This window comes from Pristis pectinata, chromosome 1 (assembly GCF_009764475.1).
Source record: "Pristis pectinata isolate sPriPec2 chromosome 1, sPriPec2.1.pri, whole genome shotgun sequence".
Classification (NCBI taxonomy): Eukaryota; Metazoa; Chordata; class Chondrichthyes; order Rhinopristiformes; family Pristidae; genus Pristis; species Pristis pectinata.
In genome coordinates this window covers 23400955-23411918 of record NC_067405.1, presented here as the reverse complement: position 1 = coordinate 23411918, position 10964 = coordinate 23400955, and the positions used below count along the sequence as shown (strand labels likewise).

General features: G+C 37.4%; 1 protein-coding gene across 2 annotated transcripts in view; it reads right to left on the bottom strand.

Moving 5' to 3' along the window:
• Positions 1–10242: 10242 nt before the first annotated feature.
• The window catches only part of gtdc1 (glycosyltransferase-like domain containing 1), a 263179-nt gene continuing 262457 nt past the window's right edge, over positions 10243–10964 (bottom strand). The window contains exon 11 of one of the 2 annotated variants that reach the window (XM_052017227.1): positions 10243–10964. This exon is cut by the window's right edge and continues 1673 nt beyond it. The gene's annotated coding sequence lies outside the window, so the exon portion shown is untranslated. The other variant, XM_052017221.1, reaches the window with a different exon arrangement.

Genomic DNA, 10964 nt, shown 5'->3' with positions numbered 1-10964 from the left:
AGGGCCTGTATCCATGCTGTATTGTTCTATGACTCTATGAAGTCCTAGCCCTCTTTGGACCTTCACAATTCATATCTTTCGTCACACAGGAGTGAGCACGACTAGTTTCCACTCTAGGTCTAAGGATTCTGAGGTGACTAGTAATGTCAACATCGGATCTGCAGACTCTACCACAAGTGGGGCAGGAGGTGATTTATGCGACGGGTGAATGGGTCATGTGTTCCTGCCACCTACAATGGCCTCCTGACTCAAGGTTCTCAGTGTGATTCTCAATGCTTCTTCTCCTCCTTGAGCAGTCGTGGACGAAAGATTCCCAGGATTCAGTGGGGAAGCTTCATTTTTTAAGAAGGCTTTCATCATATCCCTGAATCTTTTTCTCTGTTCTCCTGGTAATCTCCTCTTGTGACAGAGCTTGGAATAGAGTGTCCATTTCAGGAGTCTGGTGCCAGGCATTGACATAATGTGATCTCATATTTGCCTATGTTGAAATCCATTTGCCACAACATTGTACAATTATTTATTAATATCTCTTTGTAATTACATCCTGTATCTGTACTTCTTACAACACCAGAGTGCATCTGCACTTCCAACAACACTCCCATCACAGACATAAAGTCATACAGCATGGAAACAGGTTCTTTGGCCCAACTCGTCCATGCCGACCAAGATGCCCGTCTAAGCTAGTCCCATTTGCCTGTATTTGACCCATATCCCTCTCAATCATTGCCTCAAACTTGAATACATGGCTAAATCATCATATAAGACATTAATAAATGTGGTAAATAGTTAAGGTCCCAAACCAAATGCTTGCAGGATATTGTTAGTCATGTATATACAGTGGTGTAGTGGTTTAGTTAGCTGGATGGCAGCCAGAGATCTGGACCACTGTTTCAGAGGCCTGACTTTGAGTCCATCATGGCAGCTGGGAATTTAAATTCAGGTAATTAAATAAATCAGAAATTTGAAAGAAAAAGCTGGTTTCAGTAACAAGAATCATGAAACTACCAGATTGTTGTGAAAAAAAAGCCAGTTTACTAATATCCCTTAAGGAAGATATACAGCATCCCTTAAGGAAGATATACAGCTGCTCTTACCTGGTCTCGCCCACTCCAGACCCACTTGTCACTGCCTCATCAATTCAGTGGAACTCAGGTGTAGATAATAACTGGCAACATGGTCAGTGCCAACCTGTAAATGAATAAGTAAATGAAAACTTCTGCCCATTTAATATAGCTTGCCCTTATTCTTACCCTTTGTCATCTCTCACTGTTCCTCTTTAAGCTGAAAGAACTCCAGTCAAACATTTAAAAATCAGAGCAAAGAACATTTGAGGGTGAGATTAAGTCTGAAATATAAGAGAAAAGATTCATAATAATCTTCTGAACTCTCTCACCCATCATTACCTTTGCCCCACCCACCTTACAAATGCCCCATCACTCCAACAGCCTTCAAATTAAAACCATGTATCTAGGAGTTACTTTGCATTTTGTAATGATTAAATCTTTGACTTTTACCATAATCAGCTGTGGTGCTACTTCTGCAAATTGTGTGATGCAATGAAGCCAAAGACAAATTTCATCCCAGTGACAGCTTTGTTTATGTATAGATTTCATTCTCAGAATGTGGTGTAGTTCCCCAAGTGATGGATCCAGACTTCGTCAGTAAACATGATAAAGTAGATCTTAACAGAAGTTAGACAATGTTTCTATGCAAGGTATATTTTAATTCCTTTACAAATTTCCACAATAAGACTGACAATGAGAATAATGAGAACTGTATATCTGGGATAGTCCCAGAAGAGAATTAAAGATACATAGAGCTTTATTACAAAACATTCAAGAGACATATTCTATTCAAATACATTACATATTATCCTGAAGTTCAAGCTGTTAAAAAGATTCTTTTATGTAGATCAAGATTTTACCGCACCCCCCCCCCCACCCCTGCATACATATTCTGCTTTCTTTAAAATAATGACTGCAAGAATTCAGGTGCAGTAATTAGAAGACAGCTGAATTACTAAATCACTCAACCTTATTACTAGAATTCAGAGAGAACTGGAACTCGTTTCTCTGTTTTTTTCCATGTTTTAGAGCAGAGCAATTCATCCATTCTCTGTTTTTCATGAAGTCATGCCATGCAGTCATCTTCAGAGGGACAAAACACCACGGATTAATATCAGTTATGTTCACCTTTCGGACTAATTCTTGGGCTCCTGATATAATTGTGAGATTTGATGAACCTTTCAGAATAACTAGATTCTGATCCTAATGCACACTGGATTATTCAGAAAACCTACAACTACATTTTAATTTTGGATACCTTAAAATTCAGAAAGGTTGCATTTCATACCATACCAACCAGCAGTTTTTGGTGTCAGTAGCCGAGGCTGTGAATATATGGTGTAAGGGAACATTTGGATAGTGCTGTGCAAAGTTGGATTGTAATGATGTTCAAATCATGCGAAGTAACAAAATGGAAACTAATACTTTTGAAGTGTGAGTCTCAACAGTAAGCATTGCATTTAAAGATATACTACTATCAGTTAAACAAAAGTTAACAAAACCTCTGAGCAGTAAGTATGAATGTCTCATGTTTGGCCAACATCGCAGTTTAAATCCCTTGTTAATTTATAGTTGAGGGCTGCGCAACTTCAATCTAAGTGGCACTGACTGATCTCCTTCCATCAAATGCTGGGATTACAATATTTCAAGCCTAGTGCCAGTCTAAAGCCATCTGTGCATCAAACTGACTCAGATCAGATTAGACAGGTGTAAACACTGACTAAATTAAATCCCTCATTCGGTGTTATCCAAAGGAAATTTATAATACTTTTCTTAATCTAGGACTTTAATGGGTTTCATGTACAGAAGATGATGGGTAAAAAGGTGAAGATTTTCCTTGTTCTGACATACTATGAACCTGTGCATGGATGTGAATTGATGTCTATCGTCTAATTGGTATATTGCCTAAACACTGAAAACACTGGTAATTGATGCCCACTGCATTTGAAGTGGTAACATGTTGAAGTTGCAACACGGGATTATATGCATGCTATACAGCAAAAGCATGTGGAAAATACACAGCTATCATAAATTGATAACTTTAAGGCCTTGCAATCCAATTGCCAATCTTGGTTGATAATTAAACAGATAACTATAGGAGATGAAGCTTCACGTTATCCCCATCCTCAGTGATGGTGGGGTACAGCATTTGAGTGCCAAGGATAAATTGGAAGGATCTGCAATCATGTTCAACCAGAAGTGCTAAGTGGGTGATCCAACTCAGCTTCCTCTGGAGGTAGTTGCCAGTTCTCAGTTATTTTGATTCACTCCATATGAAATTAGGAAAGAGCTGACAGTGTGCACACAGCAATGTACACCACACAATGTCCTGGGTGTACATTCTAGAGACATTTGCTGTTCTAGCCTGGCAGTTTCAGTGCACTTAATTCAATTTAATTCACTGAATTGTACCTGACAATGTGGAAATTTGTCCAGGTATGTCCTCACCACTAAATGCAGAACAAATCCAATTTGGCTAATTGCCACCTATTAGTCTGCTTTTACTCATCAGCAAAGTGCTTCAAGAAGCACTAACACCAATAATCAGCCTGCTGATCTTCAGTTTGGATTCTGCCAAGACCTCGTGGTTCCAAACCTTATTAACTTCATTCAAGAATGGACAAAATAGCCAAATCCTCAGTGGGAAGGATGAAGGCATTGGAATAAAAGAACAGTAGAAAGAGGAGCAAGAGTAGATCATTCATTCCCTCGAGCCTGATCCACCAATCAACATGATCATGATTGATATTCCACCTCATCAGGGAACTGCAGATTCTCCTCCAAGCCATCCACCATCTTCACCTGCAAATATATCACTGATCTCATAATTATTGAGTCTAAGCCCTGGAACGCCATACCCAGCAGCACAGGGGGAAACCCTTCAGAAGGACTACCAGAGTTCAAGATGGTGGCTCGCTAACACCTTTTTAAGGACAAGTGGGAATGAGCACTAACACACATATCCTATAAATAAAACCTGCAATATCTTTTTTCTTCAGATTCAACAAATAAATACAAGCTGGCAAACATTGCTACCAAGTACTGCGCACACGAACCCAATTTGAACTAGATGTGCAAATGAAGAATCTGCTAAAAGTGGCAAGTTTCTTTACTGAAGAACTTCCTTTGAATTTTCTTCGTAAAGTTCACATTCTGAATTCACACAGTGAAAATATTTTTTGTTTCTGTAAAATACAACTGTATTACAAGAAATATACATGTGACAGCACATTCACAAATACTTTCATTTTAAAGAATTGTCATCATTTCCAAACTGCAGCTCCAAGATCTGGAAAATGCCTCTACCCCAGTGGTAGAGAACGAATATTTCCATTTATCAATGACTTTGTGAAATGAATGACGGTTCCTTAGGGATCAGATTCAAGCACCCTAATCTCATGAAATTTATTAGCCCTATGTGGTGAAGTATAAGTACACACAGAGAGTAACAAAGAGCAGCTAAAACAGGAAGGCAAGTGTTGCAAGTGATAAAGTTTAACAAATTAAGCCAATGACTTTAAGTTTTAGATTAATACCTAACAAGATGCTCCTGTTTCACAAGTAATGAATATTCCATGAACAGCAAGGGAGTGCTGTCTGCTGTTTGATGTCACTGACATTGAAAATTTAGGAGAACAGAAATTTCATCATTTTTCATTTGTATGCAAATTTGCCTGTTACACAAATTAACCCTTGAACCCCATGTCACTTCTCATCTGGAGGAATTTACTTGCAAGCATCACACAGTGAAGTCTTGTTATGATCGCAGGGTCATCAGGGCTTCCCTGTGCAAAGGAGGGCCAAAGTCACAAAGCCAGGCTTTGTTTACCCTCATTATTTGTGGATAAAAGAGTAATTGCAACAGAGGCACGTTGTAAAATGCACATCTGCAATGCTGACTCCTGTGTACCACCGTAATTGGAATGCAAAATGCAACTGTACCTCTTTCAATGGTGTGTTTTGTGCTAATCACTTCCACTAGCTTTAAGGTGAAACATCAGGACAATATACAAATCCTATTACTCTTCCTTTCAGCTATGAAGTCTTCAACTCTGAAAGTCTTTGTTATTTATCACCTTAGACAAATGCTACTATCTGCATGAGAAGGCCGGAATAGGCTGATTGAGCTTTTCTAATTGATGTGGATTTAATTATGCTAATTTGGCCAGCTGTAAAGCATTTTGAGTTTGAGCATAATATGACCAGCAAATACAGGTGTCCTTTCACTGGAGGCGCTTAATATTTAACCTCATCATTTTTACTGGGGATGGGGATTCAATACAAGGGTTAAGAAGCACAATGTTTGGTGCGTGTGTGGGTCTTTATGGTGTGCGTGACCAATAGCAATGAAATTACAGTCAGCCACTTTGTAAATCCACACAATGACTTTCTAAAACATTCTGAATCTCTTTTTCCTTTTCATTTTTTTTCAGCGATTTACTCAGAGTGGAAAACACAACAGTAACCCTAAGGCCTAGAGCAAGTCAATTCATACATGAGGAGTAAATAGGACAAGATGAACTCCATCAATATATATATGGTTGACAGTAGAGGGCATTCTGTTGGTTCTATTTAACCCACTTTAGAACTTGGAAACGAACAACATTGAAAGTGTAACCTGATCAGAAACAAAATCTTTAAAACTTAAACAATTGAGGCAGGTTCCAGACTTCTTTAAATGAATCACATCAAATGATATCCATCTCTTGAAGTTATAGAGAGAGAAAAAAACAAGAAAATTGTAGGGGTTAGGCATGAAATTTTAATGTTTACTGTAAAGCCATAATGGTGAGTTTCAGAAACATGGACTTAAAAGTTCATTTCAATATGCTTGTTAAGCAAGTTTAAAGACAATGAAATACAGGTTTCATCTGTGCTTCATTTACAGAATGTGACGTAAGTGCAAAATTTTATTGTTTACACATTACAGCACAGAAAGTCATATCTTACCAGCAAACAGCAGCGCCCTTAGATGCACTCCTATGCCTCCTGTCTTCATTTTCATGTATTTATACATATATACGTACATACGAATTACAAAGAAGAGTCAACCATTCAGCCCCTTGATCCTGCTTAACCGTTTAATAAAATCATAGCTAATGTGAGCGTAGCTTTTACTCTGCATTCCTGCCTGTCACTGGGAATCTTCCATCTCCTTGCTTATCAAGAAGTTATTTACTTATGTCTTAGAAATCATCAAAGTATGTGCTTCCACCACTCTTTGTGGAGGAGAGTTCCAAAGAGTCATGGCCCACTGAAGGGGAAAAAAAAATCACCTCATCTCTATTTTAAATGGGTGACGCTTCATTTTTAAACAGTGACTTCTAATTCTAGATTCACACACAAGAGAAAACATTCTCCCCACATTCACCCTGTCAACATCCCCCCAAATCATTTGTTTCATACAGGATTTTACTTAGCATCAGCAAAATAGAAAGAGGTATTTAAAATGCACAATAATTTGATATTCCTTTGTGTAATCTTATCAGATGTGCGGCTGGCAAGAAGTGAATATCTTTATTCCCTCAATCAATAGTAACTTCTTGTTTCACATGCTTGAGAGAAAGGGGTTCTTAAGCAAGTTGTGACTGAATAGTTGCCGTCCTAATAGGCTTTTGACATATTGTACATTGAAAGAAGAGAATTAAATTTTTTTATAAAAGCAGGAACAAAATTCTAGATTGCAATCCCATTTCATAAAGAAGCATGAGATTAATTTCTCCTCAAAAGATTCAAAACTACTTTTAATTATGAAGCAATCTTACACCAACATGAAAATTTTACTATAAAGTCATCTTACTTTGTAATTACATCATATTGATAAAAAAAATGTTCATTAAAAAAGGAAGAAGTTGGCAGGATATGAAAATGCAATGTTGTTTATGAATTCAAACTTTTAATGGTATATTTCCTACGCTCAACTTTTTTTCTCCTGACTATTAAGTGGCTGGCCATTGGGGCAACTACAGGCCAAGTGTGAAATGATTGGACACTCAGCATGACCCCAGATCTCCAAGTGATGAGCAGCAGGCTCATGGAAACAACACAACAGCAATTTCCTCTGTTGGGGAGGCAAAGGGTTGCACATTCTTTCAAGGCACAGCCTCATCAAAGAGCCCTAGTTTAAAAAGAAGTAACAGAAATTATCAGTTGTTGGGGATTGGGCAGGCAGAGGAGTGATTTTAGGGGCTAATGGCTGTTGTAAATCAGTCAGCCAATGTGCATCCACTCCTGTGATCCATTTCATTAACTTAATTGGCAACTATCAATTTTCCCCCTTACTCAACATTTTAATTTCCTTCCTGTGAATAAATTAATTCTTCTTCAATTTATTTCTTCTTCTGTCTCTTGGTTTTTGTACTATAAATGGGATGATCGCAGAAGATATGATGGGTAAAACTGTTTCCAGCTTGCACTGCTGTGTTTTGTTTTCAGTGGATTTGCTTCCACTAGTAAAGCGGAAAGCATTAATATGGTTAGATGTAGCCCCTTTCAAATTCTTAAAACAGCATGTGACACATGTGCTAATACAATCCAATGAAAAGGATAGGGAGGAGGTCTATTTGGAGCATAAACTGTATAAAACACTAATTAGCTACATTTAAGTGCTGTGTACAGCTCTTTTTTTTAACCACCCTACAGGAAGAATATATCTTTAGAGCAAGTCGGGAAAATTTGTAAGGCTGTTGCTATAGCTGTAGAATTATAGTTAAGAGGAGAGAATGACTAGGCTGGGATGGTTTTCTTTGGAACAAAGGAAACTGATGGAATATTTAATTGAAATGTGTAAAATTAAGAGAGGACAAAACGAGTGAAAAAGAGGGAAACAAGATGATAACAAATTATAAATTTATGTTAAGGACAGGAAGAGAGGGCAGGTAAATTTTCTTTAACCCGACGGGTACCTGAACCATAATGCGTGAATGGATACAGAAACCTTCATTGCACTTGAAGGGTTTTAATGTACAAGATTACGGACAAGAAAACCAAATAGCTCCAATGTAGGCACTGGAGACCAAAATGCCTTCTTTACGTAACTGTCTATGACTGATTCTATGAAATGGTGACATAGACTGCATGGGCCGAATAGCTGTTCTTGTTCTATAAATTCCAAATTTTATTACTTCAGACTTCAAAATTAGTGAAAAAAGCATTATAAAACTTGGAACCTTTCATAACTTTAAAATGGGTTGGCTGGGAAACATTATAGTTCAGGTCTACTAGCTGTGAGCCATTCTATACTGGCACCTGTTTGCAGCTATGATTTAATCACATCAGCATCAGCCCCTTGTTGGTGTTGTCTGCATTCTTTAGGAACATTGGATTAAGTGGTAAGATGGTGAAGAGACTATCGTAGTTTCATTTTCAAAGTTTACAATCAATTGCCACCAACTCCAGGCCAAGTCAATCATCTGATGTTTTTTCTTCTAATTGGTTCTCATTGTATGGACACAATTAGATGAAGATTTTAAAATCCCAGTAATGGATAAATTGATGTTGACCAATTGATCTTTTTGCTGATTTTATGAAAATTGTGAATATTGGAGCAGCGAATAATCATGGTAATGTAATTCTTGCTTTGATTGTGCAATTTTGTCCATGCTTACACAATTGCATTTTTAATATTTATCTCCTCCTAGCTCTTGAGCAAGCCGTTGAGACTCCAATGGAAGTAGAAATTTGTACTACTGGAGTGCATAGAATCATTTTAAAAAATTGCATTATTTCCAATCCCTGGATTGTTTGCCACTACTCTCTTGCTCTAGGTGCCTTTATTGCTGATGGGAAAACAATGATCTTCAGCACACTTTTTGGAAATTGGCTACCCATTTGTGTTGTTACTGGCTGACAGAAGGAGTGCTTGCCAAAAAGTGATTGAGCTGTATCAGCTTTTCCTGCTTGTTAGGTGGAATTCTTTACTATCCAAAGACCTCTAGCATCATATGTGATATAGAGAAGACTCACTCCAACAACAAACCTGTCACTTGCCTCTTTAAGCAGTAGGAGCCAAACCGAGTACCCTAAAGCTCAAAAACAAATGTCCCAATTATTCTTCAACTGTAGAATTGTGCGAAGCAGTCTTAAAATACCACTGCATGGAGCTGAAGGATTGAACATTGACTAATATAAAACATTCCACTGTCTCTAATCTGGAAGAATGTTCAATGTATTCTTAATCTGTCTGCATTATTTCAACATTACCAATGACAGGTTTTATCTTTCTTCTTATTTTGTTTTTCATTGTAAAACCTTTCTTGTTTAATTTTACCAAACCTTGCTCAACCTTATTGGTTGGTTAAATATATAATTACTCCAAATGAATGTATTGAAATTAAAATAAATATACAGAAGGTCCATATGCAAGTTTAAACAAATTTTTTTAAAAAGTGAAGAAGCAGGGGGTGTGGGGAAGCTCCTTGTCAGTGTGATTTGTAACTCAAAACAGTAGGGAATGATGCATGCAATGTAAGTTTAGGACTCGTTCAATGAGTTTCTATGCATCCAGTGTCTTAAGGTATTAAGGTAGACTGGGGTGTAAAGATGACCCCCTGCTCCTTAGCTCTAAATGCAGATAGCAGGAAATGAGGTATATGGATTTCTTTCTTCCTGGTTACTTATTTCCAGGGGAATATAACTCACATATAAAGCACCTTTGGCTACTCAAGAGATGCACAAAAGGTACCCAGAGACCCCCTTCCGTCCACAAGAACAATAGACTGTGCTGGAGGACAGCTAAAGCTGTACAGAGAGTTAAGACCTTCAGGTGGGTCTATTCAAATTCCAATGATGTGGGGGTGCTCAAGAATGGGTGAGGATTTCACGAGCCACAGCAGGTTTAGGATCAAAGGTCCAGTTAAAGAAAAGACATCAGGAAAATCTTAAATCCCTTTTGTAATGTAACTTTATAAACCAAACACAAAGGATCCTTAGAATGAGGCCTATTATACAGAGAACAAAGGATGCACCAAAACTGATTTGATTGATGGATGTGGTGTATTGGCTCAATCAACTGATCTGATTAATACCTTTTAATCACAGAATTTGGGTTGAGGACTGCTGCTGTGGTTATTCTAATATATCTTGCTGGTCAACTTTACTATTCAGGAATGAAATCATCCTGTAAATGTGCCATGTGTTTCATTGTAAACTCTGTTAAATAGTAAGGAAACACACATCTAGGATTTTAATGTTTTTATTAATAAACAATCTTTTGTGCCAGTTCAATAGAAAATCAAATATAAAATCAAGTTCAGTGGCTTTGTTAACACACAAATAACCAAATCAATGGGCATATATTTATAGCGGTCCCTAAACTTAAGATCAACAAAGAACAATTTTTTAATCCTGTTAAATGGAGTCTCTGTTTAACATTTTTTTTGCATACATTCCACAACTACTTGATAGCCCACCAAGGGTTAACTATTCACTGCTGAATTAAAAGAAGCCACTACTATAGCTTTTTGTGCAGCTCTTGCTACTGTGATTTGTGAGTTTGCAGTCTTACCACAGCAAATGTGTATATCTGAATCGAAATGACACTTTCAGTCATGATGAAAAAATTGCATTAATGTCTTGCAGTTTCAACATAATAACCAGGTGAAAGAATTTATGCAGGAATTGTATTTCTTTCCACCCTTTCTGTAGGTGTTTTTGAATGTGGGAAGTGTTTATATTTTGCAATACACTGAGATTCATTTAATTATGAATTACATTTGGGTATGGTGAAAGCTCCTCCCAAAACTTCCCAGGACTGGTATAATGTATTATTCTATTCCTTACACTTGACTACCATGATCCCTTAGTAATATTTGTCAACTCCGACGGCAGCCACAATGAAGAGACTATACACAGAATTCCTAATTACAGATTAAAGACAAAGAGAAACCTACACTACAGTTT